The sequence below is a fragment of the Arachis duranensis genome, chromosome 10, assembly GCF_000817695.3.
Source record: "Arachis duranensis cultivar V14167 chromosome 10, aradu.V14167.gnm2.J7QH, whole genome shotgun sequence".
In the NCBI taxonomy this organism is placed as follows: domain Eukaryota; kingdom Viridiplantae; phylum Streptophyta; class Magnoliopsida; order Fabales; family Fabaceae; genus Arachis; species Arachis duranensis.
The window spans coordinates 47,896,746-47,901,828 of record NC_029781.3 but is presented as its reverse complement, the minus strand read 5'-3'; positions in this window follow the sequence as shown (position 1 = coordinate 47,901,828).

Below are 5,083 nucleotides of genomic sequence, written 5' to 3'. Positions count from 1 at the left end.
TTTGGGGCATTTTGTCCCTTTTTTTTCTTTTTCACTTTTTTTTATTTCAATGCATGTTATTAAAGTATTGAATGCAATAATATGTGCTCAATTATTATTTTGCACATTTTCACTAAAATATACAACACCCAATTATTCGAACTAAATAATTTCAAACCCAACTTTCCCACACTTAAATCATGAGCACTTTTACTAGTCTAAGCTAACCAAGGATTCAAATTAAGGACATTATTGTTTTTCGCTTTGAGTTAGTAATGAGCTAAAGTAAAGAACAAATGGGTATATTAGGCTCAAATTGGTTTGCAAAGGATAATGAAAGGGTAAGGCCATATGGGTATGTAAGCTTAGTGAAACAAAGGCCTCAATCATATCAGTGCATGCATACATTAAACAATGAAAATATAGAATTAAGCAAGACAAAGATCACAATTTTAGAGAGAAAAATACACACCAAAAATAAAATATTGGTTGATAAAATGCAATCAATCAAATAGGCTCAAAATCTCACTGGTTTTGTGTGTTCGGACTCTAAACTATGTTCCAAAATATTATTTCTTCAAACAAGTTTTTCAAAAAGTTTATTCAAATTAGTGAAATACTATAAAAATTTCTTGAAAAAGAAAATATTACTTTAACCAAGTGGTAAAATATGCACAAAAAAACAAAAAAACAAACATGTAATCAAATATGCAAATGCAAAAATGAAAAACAGAAATTGGTGTTGAGAAGGGATTAACTAACCCGTGGAGATCGGTATCGACCTCCCCACACTTAAAGATTGCACCGTCCTCGGTGCATGCTAAGATGTGCAAGTGGATGGGGGTTGTGGTTTCTCAGCTGGGCTCTTTTTGTTCCTTTTCTTGCCGGCGGTTTGGGAGTAGCTTTCTCCTTTCCTTCCTTGGTGGCCATCCTGAAGAAGGGAAGAGAAAGTAAATTAAATTCAAATAGATATATAGCAAGGAAGAGAACGGAAGAGTGGTGATGGATGCACATTAGGATGTAATTGACATTAACACATGCTCTCGAGTACATGTGAAAAGCCAGCAATGAAAAATAGCCAGTCCATCGAAAGATAAGTGGATGCAAGGTGTTTATTGGCATGCCGGCAAAGGGCATGAGTAGCATAGACCAAGCATTACTGGTAATAAATCACCATGTTTGTATTGACAATTATGTTCAATTAATAAAATAGTAAAGGGAGTTTATGAAAAGCAAGCATTGAATAGTATAATGCTATATGGCTTTTTCACAAACACATAGTATGCATGGTGAATACGGTATAGAAGTATTAAAGTGAACATGCAAGCAACCCTTTAAAAATATAAGTGCCAAACAATTTTGCAACAATCCACAATGACCCAAATAAAATTCCAACACCAATGAAAATAATGCTATGAATGAAAGTATGCAAACAAATTAAAGTAAAATAAAAAAAAATAAGAAGAATGAGAAGGGAAAGAAGGGAAGAAGAAGTAAATAAGAAAGGAGGGAGGAAAAATTAGGATTGGGGAAGAAAAGATAAAATATTTTGGCATATAAGGTTAAGGTGTGCGACGCTGGCGACGCGGTCGCGTGGGTGACGCGGCCGCGTGGTGTGCAATAAGGTCAAGCGACGCGGACGCGTGGGTCATGCGATCGCGTGACTCGATTTGTGCTAGTGGCGCGAGTGAAGCCTCGCGCTCGCACAACTCTTCTGTTCAAAATCTTATTAGTGCCAAATTTTAAGTGACGCGATCGCATGGGGCATGCGATCGCGTGAGTGGGCTTTAAAGGAATATGACGCGGTCGCGTGGGTCACACGGCCGCGTGGGAAGGATTATGCGTTCAGCACCAATCCAGCACCACTCTCGCACAACTATCGGGTGTGCACCACTTTGACGTCGAAATCTTGGTCACGCGGCCGCGTGGGTCACGCAGTCACGTGGGAGGCCATTATTCCTATGCGACGCGGACGCGCTAGCGACGCGGTCGCGTGGGTTGATTTGTGCCATTGGCACACCTCCAGCCACACTCCAGCGTGACTCTCTGTTCGTTTTTATTTTTCTCTTCTCCCCTTGCGACGCGGACGCGTCATTGATACGGTCACATCGCGTAGCAATTTTTTTTGAAATAAAATGCAGAATGCAGTGTTAATATGAATGTGATGCAAAACTCCAGGTTCAATATAATAAAATAAAATAAAACTCAAAAGCAAATAAAACTAAATAAAAATTAAAAATGAATGATCATACCATGGTGGGTTGTCTCCCACCTAGCACTTTTAGTTAAAGTCCTTAAGTTGGACATTTGGTGAGCTTCCTGTTATGGTGGCTTGTGCTTGAACTCATCCAGGAATCTCCACCAATGTTTGTGATTCCAGTGTTCTCCAGGATCCCAAACTAGGCGCAGAAAGCCTTTAAGTAAGTTAAAGCAAGTGACAAGGCCCCAAGAGTGGTGATTGGTAGAATGGATTCCGGGGGTCCCAGACCTTGCCTTTGCACCCGTCTTTTGGTTGAGCAATATTGTTCCATCCGGGTGGCAAGCAGTCTGAATTCTCACGTAAGCGGCAAAACAACTTTCTAAACCCATTTAGTTGAGCTCTATACCAACCTTTTCTCTTAAACTTAAAGCTTCCAACCATGATGAACCTTACAGGACAATTCTTACCACCGACCATCTTCCTCTTACTCTTAATGCCACAAAGAGCTCTAAGTTGACCATCTGTCTCCAGTAGCCCATATTCAAGTGGGGTTGAAAGCTAAGGGATATGAATTTTACCCACTTGAATGTTGTGAAGGATGATGGCAACTTAGGGGGAGACAGCTAAGAGGTCAGGCTAGACAGCTTAGCAATTTCTCCAACTTATTGTATTCCTTCCACTTTTGCATGCTTCCTTCCCATCCTCCAAGCCATTCCTGCCTTATAATATCTGAAAACACTTAACACACATATCAAGGCATCTAATGGTAATAAGAGAGGATTAATAATAAGTAAATATAAGATCAAAGAAGCATGTTTTCAATCATAGCACAAAATCAGGAAGGAAAATGTAAAACATGCGAATAGTATGAATAAGTGGCTAAAGAGTTGATAAAAATCACTCAATTGAGCACAAGATAAACCATAAAATAGTGGTTTATCAGTGGGATCTCATGGAGCCTCACAGGTGATCAAGTCAATGTTGTAGACTCCCAACACCAAACTTAGAATTTGGAGGAGTTTGGTTGTGGCTTCCCAACACCAAACTTAGAGTTTGATTGTGGGGGCTCTGTTTGACTCTGTACTAAGAGAAGCTTTTCATGCTTCCTCTCCATTGTTAAAGAAGAACACCCTTGGGTCTTAAACACAAGGTAGGCTCCATTCAATTGAAGGACTAATTCTCCTCTGTTAACATCTATCACAGCTCCTGCTGTAGCTAGGAAAGGTCTTCCAAGGATGATGCATTCATCCTCCTCCTTCCTAGTGTCTAAGATTATGAAATCAGCAGGGATATAAAGACCTTCAACCTTCACTAACACGTCCTCTACCAATCCATAAGCTTGTCTTACTGACTTGTCTGCCATTTGCAATGAGAATATGGCAGGTTGTACCTCAATGATTCCCAACTTCTCCATTACAGAGAGTGGCATAAGATTTATGCTTGACCCTAGGTCACACAGAGCTTTCTCAAAGATCATGGTGCCTATGGTACAGGGTATTAAGAATTTGTCAGGATCATGTTTCTTTTGAGGTAAAGTTTGCTGAATTCAAGTATCTAGTTCATTAATGGGCAAGGGAGGTTCACCTTCCCAAGTCTCATTACTAAACAACTTGGCATTCAGCTTCATGATGGCTTCTAAATGTTGAGCCACTTGCTCTCAAGTTACATCTTCATCCTCTTCAGAGGAAGAATAGTTTTCAAAGCTCATGAATGGCAGAAGGAGGTTTAATGGAATCTCTATGGTCTCTATATGAGCCTCAGATTCCTTTAGGTCCTCAATAGGGAACTCCTTCTTGCTTGAGAGACGTCCCATGAGGTCTTCCTCATTGGGATTCATGTCCTCTCCTTCCTCTCTAGGTTCGGCCATATTGATTATGTCAATGGCCTTGCACTCTCTTTTTGGATTCTCTTCAGTGTTGCTTGGGAGAGTACTAGGAGGAGTTTCAGTGATTTTCTTACTCAGCTGGCCTACTTGTGCCTCCAGATTTCTAATGGAGGACCTTGTTTCACTCATGAAACTTAAAGTGGCCTTAGACAGATCAGAGACTAAGTTTCCTAAGTTAGAGGTGCTCTGCTCAGAATTCTCTGTCTGTTGCTGAGAATATGATGGATAAGGCTTGCTATTGCTGAGCTTATTTCTTCCACCATTATTAAAGCCTTGTTGAGGCTTTTGTTGATCATTCCATGAGAAATTTGGATGATTTCTCCATGATGAATTATAGGTGTTTCCATAGGGCTCATGGTGCACGAAATTGCAATCACACTTTTGCAATCCGCACAACTAACCAGCAAGTGCACTGGGTCATCCAAGTAATACCTTACGTGAGTAAGGGTCGAATCCCACGGAGATTGTTGGCTTGAAGCAAGCTATAGTTATCTTGTTGATCTTAATCAGGATGGCAATAGGGTCCAAAAAGCGTATAAATTATCCGCTCACACACCAAACTTAAATTGTTGCTTGTCCCCAAGCAACTGAAAATCAAATAAGATAAAAAGAAGAGAATATGCAATGAATTCCAAAAACATCTATGAAGATCAGTATTAATTAGATGAGCGGGGCTTTTAGCTTTTTGCCTCTGAACAGTTTTGGCATCTCACTCTATCCTTTGAAATTCTGAATGATTGGCTTCTATAGGAACTCAGAATCCAGATAGTGTTATTGATTCTCCTAGTTAAGTATGATGATTCTTGAACACAGCTACTTTATGAGTCTTGGCCGTGGCCCAAAGCACTCTGTCTTCCAGTATTACCACCGGATACATACATGCCACAGACACATAATTGGGTGAACCTTTTCAGATTGTGACTCAGCTTTGCTAAAAGTCCCCAATTAGAGGTGTCCAGGGTTCCTAAGCACACTCTTATTGCCTTGGATCACAACTTTATTTCTTTATTTTTCTCTTT